We start from the raw sequence: 16,217 nt of genomic DNA on the forward strand, positions 1-16,217 counted from the left end.
GCCACTATAGTTTATTTTCTGTCAGTCCCACATTCGCCCTCATGCTGCTGTAAATACTCACTCAAATTAGTAATATGCGGCTGAAAATAGTCCCCAACAAACTTACTTCACACTTTTTACTCCTGTTGAGTAGTTTTAGGAAAGAACAGCATTTTTAAACACAAAAACAACACATCTATGACCCATTTTTTAAGTGTTTTATCTTCAATAGGGGCAAACGGGCTTGAGTGCCACAAAGTCAAAAATGTAAAAAAGTATTAAGAAACAAACTAACACATTGTTGGTTTTGGTCTTTACATGGGATTTGTTAACAGTAAGCCTTACAGCCTTCTCCTTTAAACTTGTTAAGCTAACTAACCATAAGTAGACTGTATGATTTACTGTTAGCAGCAAGAGGCTTCCAAATATGAACTACCTATTTTGCTCCTTGTCTTCTTTCAGTGAGTTTCACTTCATTACTTTGTTAGACTGGGGTTAGCGTACTGACATAGATCAGTTTGCATGATTACTTCTAAATCAAAGATAATTAAAGCCAACTCAATTCAAGACTTACCTCACAATCCCAGTAAGTCCATTATCAAACTCTTTCAGCAGGCTGGCTGCTCTCCCTGTATTTATCAAGTCCAAATAAGTCATCTGATCAAATGTATTTGGAAAAATAAGCTTGGCTTCCTTCCTTCCAGTTTAGAAGAATCACTGACAATGCCTACAGCTGACAGCTGATATATACAGTATTATAAGGACTTTGGCTTTGGAGATGTACAGTGGGACAAGAATCTCTAACGCCATTTTAGAGCCGAAACATTTACAGCAAGGCCTCCCCAAAATAGATGGAGTAATGTACTAAACTCCCTGTACTTATGCCAACACAAACCGGTGGCTCTTACTCATCTTTGACAGTCTCACTGGGGTGATATATGCCCTGCATAATATCTTAAATTGGATAATCCTATACCTCACACACTTGGATGAAAGCGTGGCACTCCTCCATATTGAGTCCCACTGAGCAGAAGCAAGCGATGTGGTAAGATCAAGCACTCCTGTCAGCTGTGTGGGAGGCATGATGCATATCAGGAAACAGCAGTTGAATGGTCATTTATTAGTTACATGAGATGCCCACATTATTCTTATCCTGCACCAATAGGGTTTTTATTGTTTGTCGCTGGGAGCATTGCCCATCTATAGTGCCCCAAAATTTACTTGAATCCATATTCAGCACTCCTCTTGCAGCTCATTCCTTCCTTGTCAGCATTAATGAATATTTCTTGTTTCATCCTGAGGTGCCCATTTCAAATATGATCTAAGGATTGACATCAAGCACATGTGGACCACCTGGGTCTGTTTCCATTAATTAAGTGAAGCATGATGTCCATATGAAGGCAGGGGGCCTTTTTGTTTCAGTGTACTGAATATCTTGATTGGACCTCTTGATGCATCATTCATAAATCAAAGTGCAAGGCCTGGATAGCCTGGTTACCACTACAAAGCCAAACAGAGCTCACAAGGATTTACTTATTATTCATATCACTCAATTACCCCCTAAACAATATTTCAGGGAAACATGCGGGAAGGACATTGTGGATACATCAGACCTGGTGCATTCACATTCCATTAAACACACAAATGCCAGAATAGGTTGGCTTTGAAGCGCATGACCCATTTAGCAGAAGCCATTATATACAACATGTCCTTCAATTAAGTCATTTGGCTTCATTCAGTCTTAAAATTATACATTTCTTGTGTTGTTGTCTTGTCTCGGAAGGACTTGAGAATTTTAACCTTACATAAGTCTAATCAAGATAACATGACTTTAAAGTTTTGATGCATGATGGCTTGCAACATTGCTTCTGTTCAACCGTCAAGATGTTTTAAGAAATGAAATAAGATCTCAAGAGTAATTCCAAGGTCATAACTTTTTTGTGGCTTTTACTGTATCAACTCTTTGCTTTTAAAGTAGTAAATAAATAGGAAAATAAAGTGAGGAAAACCTAATGGCAAAACTTACCATAGTTTAAGACTTCTTTAACCAAGCTAATATTGATGTTTAGGTTATGTTGATTGCAGCAAAAAAAGGCAAGTTTGCAGTAGGGCTGCACCATATGTCATGATGTTTGTATCGTGATATGAGGTATTTGCCTTTTAATAATGAACCTTTCTCATGCTAAATATTTTAACATGGCATAGCATGGGAAGCACACACGTACCATAACTAATCAGCTAGTGATCCAGTATCCACATTACCACGGTTCTGGCACTGGTACACATAGGTGAAACAGAGCCATCATTAATGTTATTAGCTACATCTGTTTTTATTCATGAACTCACAGCAATTATACATGATAAAATAATAGACTTTGCAAGAATTTAAAAAATTGTAAAATAATATGTAACTAATTGGCTTTTATTGGGGAGTGCACATCCTGTGTCATGTATAGTTAACCTATTTTTGATTTTTAAAGAGATGTGAAAGTGTCCACAGAGACTGCTTCTGCAGGGCCAAGAAATCTGTGCTACACTCCCGGCTACATCCGTGCAGGATTAAACCTCACGTCAAGCTGCACGTATTCTTTGAATAAGGATGTTAAGCACATATCCTTGCCTCAGATATCCTGCTGCTCATTCCTCCCTCCCCGGTGTATTTATATGTAGGGCCTAATTTTCCTCCTAAGCTGCATCATCAAAATATGATTAGAAGGCTGCAAAGTTCTATGAATTCTGTTCATATGAAACTACTTATTAAGAAAATCTGTTTTTTGGAGAGACTATACAGAGCCTGAATTTATGTTTTCAACATATCTGACAGAAAATGAATTTATCCATAAATAGATGGTGCTGAAATACTTTTTTCTTCAACACATCACACAGAATATTTATATTGAAAATGACTGCAAAATGTTGACTTCCAACACTTTGAATTGCATTTTCCTTCACTATTTATATGTGGCTAAAAAGTGTCATTAAGTTATGAATAAGACTATGCAACTGAAGCTAATTATTTAATATTATGGAAGGGTTACATTTGTATAATATCGTTTTACCTCCTTCTGTCAGTTCCAGCCTAACAAGTATTTTAGCTAGTGTATATTTTTAAGAATGGTTGTTACAAGATATCATTGGTCACTGATAATAATAATAATATAATAATAATAGTTCCAAATAAACCAGTTAGTGCATTTACTTTGACATTTTGTTATATACCATGTGGTTAAAACCCACTTGGCTCAGCTGTTGGACTTTGACCAAAGGGCCGGTCCTTTACCGCGCTTTCCATCATAAAGTCTTTTAAGGTTACCGGGTCGCACACCCTCCTTGCACTCTTTACTCCATCCCTTTACTCTAAAGCTTGTACGCTTCTGTAGAAAGTAAAAAACTGTAGAGAGAGCTTCAAACACTCGCAGTAAAAGAAAGTGCTTTCATCATTTCCCAGCTAAGCGCAGCAGCCTTCTCTCAACTGCTTGTGGACCTTTCATGCCATCATCTAGAGACTGGGGTTGAAGTGGGTGGGATATGGGTAGTGTTTAGAGACCCAGCAGGAGTCTTCCAATGCTACAGTTTGTTTTCTTTAGTTTAAACCATGATGCCAAATACTAATTTCCTCCCATTTGTATAGATGGATTCATTGGGTTCATGCAGCCCAATTAAAAGTGTATCTCAGCTTGTAAACAGAAGTCACATTGGAGTTTGGAGAACAGTTTTGGTAGTATGGAGTAAAACCAAATTGGATTCAAGTGTCTGCAACTTGGGCAAAGCATGAAAGTCCATAACTGTGAAGAAGTAGCTGAATATAAATGTGTCATCGGTTCATTTTCTTGTGCTAGACTTTCCATGCATGAGTGACTGCTGCTATCAACATCTAGTACCGTATACCCATAAAATTGCTTTTCTGTTTTTGGTTCAGATCATATTCTCCCTCCTTATGAAAATGTCTGCAGTTTGCTTGAAAGAGGGCAGAGATCTACATTTGCAGGTATTTGGCTTTTTGGTGCAAAATGGGTCAGGGGCATTTAACCACAAATTTACTCCTTTTTGTTGAGTTTGTTTGGGCAGAAAGAAAGAGATATTCAGACATGCTTAAGAGTAAAAACGCATTAAGAGTGAATACTGACCCCTTGACACGAATTACCATTTGGAGCTGTCAGATGTAGGCCAGGAGGGCTATAAAAATACCTACAACTAGACTTACCTCTGCCAGAGAATGCAAGTATTTATTTTAGGAAAGCAGGTAGTCAGTTCAGTGACTTTTCCTTACTTACATAAGGCTGGAAATAATGTTGTTAGAGGGGAAAAAAGGCTCAGCTGGGATTTCATTGTAGACCAATGAATGTGTGTCTTTATCTCTATTTTTGAGATGTTTGCTAACACAGCCCGGCATAACAGAGGCAAACCAAACCAGCATTTTCCTTTCTGATAGTCAGCAAGCTCCGCAGATGCCTGAACAAAACGAAGAAAATGTTCATGTGAACGCCTCACTCCCCAGTCAAATGTAGCATACAGTATGAAATAAATGGACTCCCACAGCTTACATGACACACAGATTTCTACTGTCACAGAAATCAATGTCCATCATGTGCAAATTGTCCAGTCCCTCTTTGTTTGGCGCAGCAGGGGTTTGTTGTGACTTTTGCGACACCCGACGTGTTGCTTTCCCTCGCATGCTGTAAAAGACATGACATAGAGGCAGAATACGCTCGCCGCTTGGTGCCTCAACAGTACTTCAAACTGGTCTGTGTGCAACAGACTGCAAGCGAACTAGACTGTCACATCAAAGAACTATCTGTTGACCCATAGCTTACACATATTTGCTTGGTGGTCTTGAAAAATAAAAACTTCTTGATATGGCTAAAATTGTTATCTTAGAAGTGGAAAATGGTGCTATTGCTCCCCATGAATGTCCAAAGCACGTAGCTCAGCAGGAGCGCTGTGGATGGTGTATTTATCACGTTCAAACTTACGTCAAGATGTATCCCATTAAATCCTCTCTGGGGAGCTGAACTGAATTGAAGATGAGCAGTGAATTATGCATCGACTGCAAGATGACATCACCCCAAAAACACATTCACATACAACATCTCTGCAAGAGGGGTTATGTCCTCTTATTGTCAGAAATTATTCACTTAAAAGTGTTTTTCCTACAAGTCCTACAACCCTGTAATTAGAGGATCGTGACAATGCAGCGTGTGTGTACAAGTTCAAATCCTCTATAAAAGGTGCTCATGAAAATGACCGTCTTTTTTGCTCACACTGCATCCTGTATCATTATTCAAGCACTGGAACAAATTAAAACATGCATTCGTGGTTTAATAGGAAGGGTCATGCTTTGTTAATCTGTGTGGTACACTATAATAACTTTGTCATGTTGAAATGTTTTCTGCTCAGTGCTGTTGGTACTCTATGTTTGGTAGGCAGTAATTGGAGAAGAGCTTTGAGGCTTCCTCCTGTGACCTCATTACCCCAATTAAATTTGTAGCCTTCTCTGAAAACAGTCCATCTCACAAAGTGATGTGTGATTATCACTCCTAGTCCAAATGAGGTTGAGATATGCAGCCGAGGAAGCAGGGCAGGGACATATGGCTGTGCCTTTTACAATTTGCTCTTTAGTTAATTCAACCACAGAAAATTATTAGATCTGAAATGACCCTTACAAGGCTTGTTGAAAAGTCAAATTGGGTAAAAATAAGTTCAGGAAATGTATGAATTTCTTGAATCACCTTGTTGTTTCTTACTGACTACCTTGCTGTAGTTATATACCACATAAGTTTTGGTATGAGTATTGTAACAATGCCTGGTTGGAATGTTGATATTTTAACAAGCAGCATTCTTCATCACAACCAGTGACTCAAGCACTACTTAAAAACTTTTTGCAACTCCTAGTTTGTTTTCAGCAACTGGAAAGACCTTGTCACACTTTCTGCCACATTTTTGTCCTGCAAAAATGGGAAAAAGTGATGGGTTGTTTGTATTTCTTATGTAAGTAATAAGATTTTTTGAAGTCGGGACCAAACTAACAGTACTGTTATAGGAAGAATATGGAAGAGAACAGAATGAACCAAGGGGGTATGTGCAGAATCCTAAGCTGTGTCCAATATCTATTTGCAATCAAGTGCTGTGTATTTACTTTCCCCCATTTTATTTGTGTCTGGATTCTCAGTTTGTAGTTCATGCCTTACAGTGCCCTCACAAATTCCCACAATGCAAGGCTTTGACTTTGATAGATGTAAAAATGACAGTTATGCAACACTACAGCTGGTGCAAAATACTGTTATGATGATTCATAAGTTACCAAAATGTCTTTTTTTTAATATAAGTAACCTTAAAGTAAACTACTGAGTGAACAAAGGAGTAATTTTGGAAACAGCACCTGTCTTTGTAAAAGTTTTCTTTCTTTAGCATGTGAGATCTTGCTGTTAAGTCAGAAACTGTGAAGATGTTACAATTATGTCAAATAGGCCACTGTATCTGAAAACAGGGCAGGTGAGGGGTTCGTACAGTTTTTGATAGGAGTTAAAGTCACCCTGAACAGTTTTTGACCACTAGTAGCGCTATGGAGCAAATGTTTTCTTATGAGTAGGTCGCCTTTTTTTTTGAAGAACACAATGATGCTTGTGCATGTGTTCTCTGGACAGCAAAATGGATTATAAATTCCCCATCAGTGCTGGTCACTTGTTGAGATGCAAGTGCTGTCTACATCAAACTGAGACATATACTTTTCTCTCTAAATGCACTTTAATGCACTGTGCTGCTAACTGTTTTTGTTTTGTTTTGGGGGTTTTCTTTCTCTGGGGATTTATATGTTTTTATCATTTTTTAAAGGGAATTTTTAGATACACAGTATATCTTTATCCTTTCTGTTGTTGTTGCACTGCTGTGGGCTGGGAGGAACAGCATTTAGTTTTTTTGTGTATGCAAATACACAAGAAAATGACAATAAATTAAATCTTGAATCTTGACTATAGTGCTAACAAAAGTAGAGAAAGAGGAAGACTGCAAGACAGCAAGCATGGATGGAAACGATACACAATTTAAAATAGTTTTTAAAATTGGCTTTGTTTGTTTTAGGGAAAGAGACACTTTCAACATGTTTGTTAGACCTCAAGGATACACACTATGTGTTTTGGTGATAAAAACGGAATGCAAACACACATTATGTGTTTGTTTACAAGAAAACTCCACAGAGTGCCTTTAAATTCTGTCCAGTCACTGGTAGAGACCAACAAAGATCATAAATATCCTTTTAACTTCGGTCACAGGTGTCTGAGTTAATTGGATATTTTGCAATGGCTTTGAATATGACTCAGCTTAACTGAATTGGGGAATAATCTATTGTATGCAGGTGTATTTTGATTCTATAACCTTGTTAATTATCAGTATTTCAGCATATAGCATATAGTTACATATGATCAAAGATTACTTAAGTACTGCAGATGTTTTGAGAATGTATTTATTTATTTAAGAGATTAAATGAGATGCTTTAAGAACATTTCTCCTCATCTCACCATCTTTCCATCACTCCAGGGAGAACACCATCACACACACACACACACACAACACATTTATGTAAGTACCAGCTGCAGTTTGTCCAAGATCAGTCTGAAAATGTTTTTGTTTTTCCGAAGGTTTTACTTAAAGTAAAAGTCAATGAGATACAGTTTTTACCACACGATGCTGCAACCCCACACTCACAAGACAAACTTAGCCTTAAACCGTTCAAGTGAATCATTGCAAGTTTCAAAACTGTTTTTGATTAAATTTTTATGAATACAAGTTCCCCTGTGTTTCACTTTCATGTAACTAGTCATTTTGTAAGAACACAAGACATTTTCCTACAGTACATCAATAGATGTGTCATTTTTAATTGGATCGGTACAATGTTTCATACTGTGGTTGTCAAGTTGAAATATATTCCTAAATTGTCAGCTTTTGTGAATGTTAGAAAACAGCCTTGTTTTGAGCTCAGTAGTGATGAGTTTTTGAATTTGGCAATATGTTATGAGAGGGCTTTATGAGGTCATTAACCCATAGAGGGGCTGTCTTTTCCAAAACACCACACTAAAGGAGTTACAGGATTCTACATTACAGCACATAAAAAATATACATTTTGAATGTTATATCACATCCATGAGTCTATGACCATGCCTATGTTCTTCTAGGCTGTCACTCACCTCCATCACATCCTCAAACTAGGGGAAACAAGAATGCAAACAATCAACCCTCACTAGACAGTCGTCCTCAAAGGTGCACACTAACCGGTTGATTGAGTTGAGGCCATTTGCGGACGACAACCTCGAATAGAAGGGGGGAATCAATGCCGTGTTTGTCCACTTCTTTGCTCATTAAGGAACCTCTATTCACACCAGGGTCTGTATATGACAAAGAAAGCTCACAAGTGCACATTTTCAGTCCGAGGAGGGTGGTTTTTCTCCTCCTCAAAGCCCTCCCCTCATCAGAATTCGCCTCACAGAAACACAGTGCCAGAGGCCAAAGTCTTGACAGGGGTAGCCCAGTGAGGGGGAAATCAAACGAGTCCCTTTTTTTTTACAGCCTGGCTGGCCGACAAACAGGCCCGCTTACCTACAAGTCCTTAATCTGTATCGCACCTTTCCAATTCAGGAAGAAAGCAAGGCAACCTCACTGTCCATTCATCATCTTTAGTGATTCAGGGGTTGTCTCCTGCCTGTTGGATGTGAGTCCTTGGTTACTCATAAATACTGGTAATACCTGAACTGGGCAAATTGAAATCCTTTCAGGCTTTTCAGTGGACTTGTCACATTTATCTTCTGTTGTTAATATTGAACAGGAAAAAGGTGGCGATAAATACTAATACAATGGAATGAGTACCGGTGTCAGTTGTGGATACTGCACTTTAATTTAAATTAAACCCACTCTAGGACCTATTTTGAGTATTTAAAAAAGTACATTGCTCAATAAAGACCCATTTGTCAGTGCAGCTGGAGCATCCCTGTTTTTCTGTAATGGAAACATGATTGCCTTCGTAAGCCTACCAGAAGTAGACAAGGAAAAAAATATCTAATTTTGTGGTAATTTTGTGGACCACAGCATTTGGACAATTTTCTGTTGCTAATGGAAGTCTGGTTTGTGCACGGTCACACATAGCTCCTGAACGTAATTAAATGGAATTCGGTTGGCCTGCCTTCTTTTAGTACTTTCATATTATTCACAATATTGGTCTTGTAATAGTTTCTCTAAATTCTAATAAAACACATTGTGGGCTTTCTGTAAGGATCTTTAACATGATTAGTTTTGTTTATGCAGTAACAAGTTTTACAAATCTGTTCTCATATTAGTCTTAAAATTGTTGGCAAACTGGGTAATTTCTCTTGTTTCCAAATCAATTTTTATTTAGTTTCAGCAACTTTCTACAACAGATATATTGAAACAAGGAAGAATAAGGTTTTCACTTGATTAGTGAAATGTGATACAAACTAATGAATTAATTGAATTTTGTGGTCTGGATGTAACAAGCTTTGATTCTTCATGATCACTCAGTTTTCAAATTCAGCTCTGCAGTGAAAATCACTCAAAATAGGATCACAGTAATTATTGCAATCCTGTGGTTGTGAAGTTTTTATTGTTTCATGATCACAAAAAGTGTAATTCTGTTTTTACATTTATGATATAAAGCTTATGGATTTACTGTGATACTATTATATGTCTACTGCCAAATATTCCACTTCTTTTATGCAATAATTAGATTCTTAGACTCAAAGTGTCTTGTAAAGAGGTGTATTTTTACAGTGACCTTTTCAGTTATTTCCATTGGGCGGCAGTGCGTCATCCTCAAACTTAAGCTGCACTGCATTGCCCATCGGCCCCTGGTTTCTGTGGTGGACAGAGCAACACTGAGCTCTCCACTAATTGCAAAGTTGTTTCTCAAAACAGGCGCGTAGGATTATGATTTTTCTCATGTGCGCCTGAACGGAGTTTTAATACTTATACAGGGCACTGTCTGATATCTTCCAGAGGCACGCAGGTCTAACTGGGTGCGTTCACACTGGTACCACTGTCAAGTGAGGCAGAATAAGGAAATAACGCGTATGGCGGCTTCTTTAAAATAAAAGCATCCATTAAACATGCATGTTGAGAACAGCCCGAGATGTCAAAGAATAAACAAGAAATTAGTTCAAGTTGAACATGAAATTAATACACTTCACAGGCACAGATTCATTTCATAGTTTAATAAAATCTTTTCAAGAGCATTTTGATGAGTGATGCACCCTCACTGACGTGACAGACGATTAGCTTTTATTATGAAGCCAAATCCCCTCATGTCCTGTCTCATCTTGGTTAACTCGGGTGCGCTTGACTCATCTCGCGTTGACACAGCAGCACTCAGAGAGAGAGAGAGAGAGGAGAGGAGAGAGAGAGAGAGAGAGAGACGGCATCCGATGTGTCTTTTTCTGCACATCACTTTGGAAATTTGCGCTCGTGTAGTCCTGCTTAAAGCGGTGCTCACCTGCCGGGGCTGTGCGCCTGTGAGCGGCTGAGCAACTGATTTAATAGGATAATCAGACTAATTGCCTCCTCTGATATTGCCCTTCATTGATTCTGTCGACCATTCCCCTAATCACTCTCATGATTTTCTTCATTTTTTTCTTCCCTGCTGTTTGAAAGTGACCGGTTGCAGGTGTTTTTTGTGTTGTTATTTTTTTTCGCTCTGATTTGCGCCAGTCCAAGCTGGCAATATGTAATTTTGGGACCGACGCGGCATGTTTTTTTGGGGGGGGAACTGGACTATTTCACAGTTTGGATTCCTTGTTTATAACACGCTGCTGCTTCAATCTGTAGACCAGAACAGATTCTGATACACCGTGATGGTGTGGGGTTATCAGAACTGACAGCTGAGTGTACGCTATCATTTGGAAACTGTTTGTGGGTAAGTTCGATGTATTTTTTTTTCTTCTTTACGCTTCCAAAGTTGGTTAGATGCTCATGCTGCCTTCTGTGGATGTGCTTAAACCAGTTTGCTGGAATCCTCGATAAATTTGGATGACATTGACATTTCATAGGAATAGATTTGCACCGCTTATCGGTGCGCTTTACCAAACAAAACCATGGTCTCCGAATATGCGGCACTTAAATGCGCATTTGGAGCGAATATGTTTTCCCTCCGTTACGCATGAATCCCAGTCGCTCCTTTTGCTGTAGTTGCGGACGGAGCCTCAGTGGAACTGTTCACGGCTGCAGTATGACAGGGAAGTGGACTGCTGAAGTCTTCTGTATTCTTTACTAAAACCCAATTATCCAAGCAGAGCGATTAGTGTGTCAATCAATACGAACTGTTAATTTTACTCATCTTTTCCTCGACGTTAATTGTGTAAGACAGTGCGCATTTGCATATCGCCCCGGTGCGTCAGCAATGTGTGTGTGTGTCTAATGTGTGTCTATGTGCGCGGGCTGCTCGAGTGTATCAGTGGGTGTATGCTCATGCACACATAAAGCGCGCGTGTGTGTGTGTGTGGAGGGAGGCGAGAAGAATCCGGGCTTAGTTATTTCAAATTATTTCTGCTGAGTGATTGCTTGGCGAGTCAGCTCTCTCTGTGCCTCTCTCAGTATTTGCTAGTATTTCCTCTCCTCTCCCCCTGCTTGGATGGATGATGGCTTATGATTGTCCAGATGGATGTTGGAGCTCCACTCTGGCTCTGACCAGACTGGGGTTTGCCAGTTAAACATATTTGGGAATCATGAAGTAATACTGATGTAAAGTTGGAGCAGATGCTGGCTTAGAAAAAGAGGAAAAAAGCCCCCATCCTTTTTCCCTCCTCATCCACTACAGATGATACAGAAGGTACAGTAGCCTTGCAAGTTGCATCTCACCATTTTATCATGTTCCAACTGCTGCAGAGATTCTTCTTCTCTCATGTCTCTTTGTAAATGTCTCTTTGTATTGCTAACATAACCTCATCTAAGGCCAAGGCCTACAGTCAGTGTGAGCCTCACATTCAGCCAACACCTCATTAATCACATCTTTTCTAATTTTGTTCACAGTAACATTTGCTCCCATTTCCACTGCTCCAAAAATCTGCTTGCATCATGCTCTGCTCTAAATCTTTCCACTTCAATTTCTTCTTGACACGTTGTGCTATAGGTGATATCTTCTCGGTTTTATGATGTTATTTTAATAACGTCTTTATTCATCCCCCAACATCTGGGGTTAAGCTTTGCCACAGGAGCGACCAGCAGCACATGAATTAATAGGTAAGTGGCAGTGGCCACTTAACGGAAGCCCTGCAGCTACATATTGAGCTGAGTCGAGTGCTCTCACACAGAAATTGATTTAGACAGAGATTATGTCATCCAGCACTGGCACTTTTTTTTATGCTGGTCAAGTTTACCCAGTGGCATTGAATTCCTCCTCTGCTCCCTGATGAACCAACTGTAGGTTTAAATGGCATGTTAATGCACTAATGAAGGCGTTCTTTCAATGGCGGGTTTATTTCAACCAACATTTTGAATACTTGAAAACACTTCAACAGTTACAGCTTCCTTTTCCTTATAAACCATGTTGTTGAATTTTCACACTTGCGCTTTATAATATTTGCTTGCAGTGTCTATTAAGTATTCAGTACATTGACTTGTTATTTGTAGTGTTTACAACATCATGCTGTTTCATAAAATAACATTGGCAGTCGCAAAATGATCAACTTTGTGCTTTTGCCCCTAACAAATGACATTTCATCTTATTGTCCTTTTTTATGATTCAAATTCTGCCTGTCTTGCACCAAAGTCAGCTAAAACAAACCATGACAAGCATTTGCAAATAACACTTGACCCCGTTCAGCTTACAAAGCTTCCTCTCTCATAGAAAGAAGGATCTGAAGACATCACAAGCTTTTTTCCCCTCCTGTCTTGATTGATACTTTTAATTTTCAAGGAGCTGTCACCAAGGCCTATTGGCCTTGGCTTTGCAATCAAGGGGCGGACAGTCAAAGGCTTTCAAATGAAAGAGTTCATTAATGTGGTGAGAAAAAGGGGTTGTCTTGCTGTGCGATATTGGCTCTGTGTGAGGAGTGATTGGAGCAACTGATGAGGATTTGTTAGGAAGAATGTTGAAGAGGAAGTTGAGAGGGGGCACCTCAATCATGGCTATTAAATTACATTAATAAGATTCAGGGGGAAATGGAAATACTGAGAGGTTATCCAGCTTGTGTTTTTGTATGTGACTATGTGCATGTGTGCAAATATCATAAATGTTGTACTTCAGCTTGAGTACCTTCCATCCCTGCTTGGCACCGCTGTGCAGACTTATTGACTGTTGTGAAATCTGAGTATTAGAAGCCCGGACTACATGCATAACAGACGAGCTCTCAGTTAAATCTTTTGAAAATCCAATTCCCGTGAAGATGAGATTCCTCTTTCCCCATGCCTTGTTCCATTTTCCATCTCAATCATTGGGCATCGATCTGATTCAAAGCCATTTATTTTTGTTGCAGCCATCATGTCATGAATTGACAAGTATGGTAGATCAGGTAGATTACAATATGTCTGCGCATGTCGCCTCACTCATACAAAGAACAGTCATGACTACCAAGGATGAATACCAAAATTTCAATCCAACCATGTGTTTTCATGCTTCAGTCAAATAGTATTTTCTGGTACAGCTTTTCATTCATTGTTTTAACATAGCTTAGGTGCCAGATAACAGTGGGGGATCTTTCTCTCTTTAAAAAGAAGCTTTTCAGTTGAACAAAACAAACAAAACAAATTGGACAATTTGAAATCGTTGCCTTGGATTCTCAGAACTTCTGATGGGCATTTTCCAACTTTTTCTGACTCCTTATAGCCTGAAGAGTGGGGAATTGATTAACTGAGAAAAATAATTGATAGATCACTTGATAATGAAAATATTCATTAAGTGCAATCTTAGCATAATTTTTTTTTTTGGGGGGGGGGGTCATGCCCACTGTCACCAGCGTAGTGGTAAACTTAATGCAATCTTTTGTATAACTTAAACATACACTGTGATAGATATTATCCATATTGCCCATCTCTAAATTATACCATCTATTTTGATCTACATTTTCTTTAAGAATTCAAGACCACTAAATATGCGCATACCTGCATGGTGGACTCAGTGATAAGTGGTAGTCTTTCCCCCATTCCAGTGCACAACAGTCCATAACAGATGTCATCATTTGCAATTCTGTAACCACAAGGTAGGTTATGTCAAGTCCGATTTAAGAGTGTGACAGAAGAAGCTTTGCTTTGTCTGCCTCTAATCTGTTTCCTGCAGATGTAGGAAACCCTAGCCTTGTATCCCTTTCAGAGAACATAGCAACCACAATCACTTGCTGATGGGAGACTAGGTTGTATATGGAAAAATAGATGGCCTTCAGAATTGACCCCTCGTTTACTTTGTACTCTTTTTACTCTTACTTTTTACTTTTTACTCTTTGCACCCTTCCCTTGCTGTTATTCAGCAGAGACGTATCAAAAGAAATTGTCTTCATTGCAAATCATTTTCATGGGCCACTTATTTTTTTAGACTTTGATCTGAATGCCTTCATGTATGGATGTGAACCGAGCTGAGTGTCTGCAGCTGCTATACTAGCTTTATTTACCTTCAGCAGGTAATGGTATTCCTATCCTAACAGAGCAACGATTAATACTGCAATAAAAGAATGGTAATGGCATCATTTCCATCTGTCTCTTCGCATTGCTCTTGAAAAACCTATGTAAGCTATTCTGTGTATGTACGAGTATGTCTTGTGGGGAGAACCAAAGCATTAAGTTGACTAGAATCAAGTTCAATTTAAAAGCACTCTATTTTCCAATTTGTTACAACAGAAAATAAAAGGACTCGAGGTCAGCCACAGTGTAACATGCCCCGGAGCTTAAATGTTGTGCTGTTCATTTGTAACACAACTAAAATGAAGAGGCGATACTCATATTGTACCTCCTCTGATGAAACGGCCATCTGAGATGTGATCAATTACCTCAATATACAGAATTTTTCTTTTCTAGGGGCAAGTGACGTTTAAAATGAATGCCTTTTTTCCACTTTTTAATCAGCAGTAGAATGGGAAGCCCATTGCTATAAGCAAGAGGGCAGAATTATCATTTTCATCCTTTCTTTTCAGCCCCACTGCCATCGTGCCATGTCTGGAGGTGATCCTCTGAGGCCCATTCAGCCTAGAAAGATGAAGTTGATGTGTTTTAGATAGCTTTTAGAGAAATGTGGATAGAGGATGGAAATTGCATGCCAGGGGAAGCAAAATGAGCAATTTTTCCTCCCATTTCCCCTCTTCTCTTCATCGGATCTGTGCTTACTCATTCATGAAGGCTTTGTTGTGACATTCCATACGTTGGTGTGGAGATAAAAAAATCACACAAAATGCCAGTTGGCAAGAGAGAAGAAAAGGAGACCCAGACACATTATTGTGCAAGCTGATGCATTTGCAGGGTAACTGCATACCAGAGGAGACACGGCTCTCTAATGTTATCAAAACACTATCACAACTACCAATTTTTATTCACATTTTAACCTGTATTCTAAGTGTCTGGTGTTCAGATATTCAGGGAATTCCACAGAGCCTTTCACAAGCCCATTCAGGGGATGGTGTGGTTTCAGCAAAGGCTTTTAAGTATAGTCACTGAAAGTCAATGCGCAGGTTATTATGTACAGTACCAACTGGAGTGGGCTATTGAGGCCTATTTGCATATAGTATATGAATGCATACATGAGTAGCCTCAGTAGGAACTCTGACCTTGTTTACGCCAAATTCTCCCCTGTGAGCCAGACGGGACCTTAAATTGAACAACTACGTCAAGGGATTAATAGTGAGTGAAATCAAGGAGCGCTTCATTAGCAGTCCTTCATTTATCATTTGCCATTAGTCATTAGCCATTACGCACAAGACCTGGGGCAACATGGCATTTACAGCTAACCATATACATTTATTTCAACCTGCCTCTAGTACGCGATCAGAACAATTCAGACAGGTTGTGTCCGAAAAGTCTCCCTATTATGGTACCTATGGCACTATATTTACTGAACCGCAATTTGAATGTACAATTTCTGCACTATATAGGACCCCAAAATGGAACAATAGCATGTTTTTGCTAAAATCCCTCAATATAATTCTGCTAGATTTCTAAATTGATGTTGATATGACACTTGTCATAAAGGACACAAAATGATGATGATTCATATACAGTACCAGTCAAAAGTTTGGACGCACTTTCTCATTTAAGTGAATGAG

General features: G+C 39.0%; 1 protein-coding gene across 3 annotated transcripts in view; it reads left to right on the forward strand.

Moving 5' to 3' along the window:
* The window catches only part of LOC137176834 (interleukin-1 receptor accessory protein-like 1), a 301,386-nt gene that overhangs the window by 40,354 nt on the left and 244,815 nt on the right, over window positions 1-16,217 (forward strand). The window contains exon 1 of one of the 3 annotated variants that reach the window (XM_067582798.1): window positions 10,411-10,891. The exons of the other annotated variants lie outside the window; for them this stretch is intronic. The gene's annotated coding sequence lies outside the window, so the exon portion shown is untranslated. Of the gene's footprint in view, window positions 1-10,410; window positions 10,892-16,217 lie in introns of those variants that run through there. 3 annotated transcript variants of the gene reach the window in all.

This window comes from Thunnus thynnus, chromosome 24 (assembly GCF_963924715.1).
Source record: "Thunnus thynnus chromosome 24, fThuThy2.1, whole genome shotgun sequence".
In the NCBI taxonomy this organism is placed as follows: domain Eukaryota; kingdom Metazoa; phylum Chordata; class Actinopteri; order Scombriformes; family Scombridae; genus Thunnus; species Thunnus thynnus.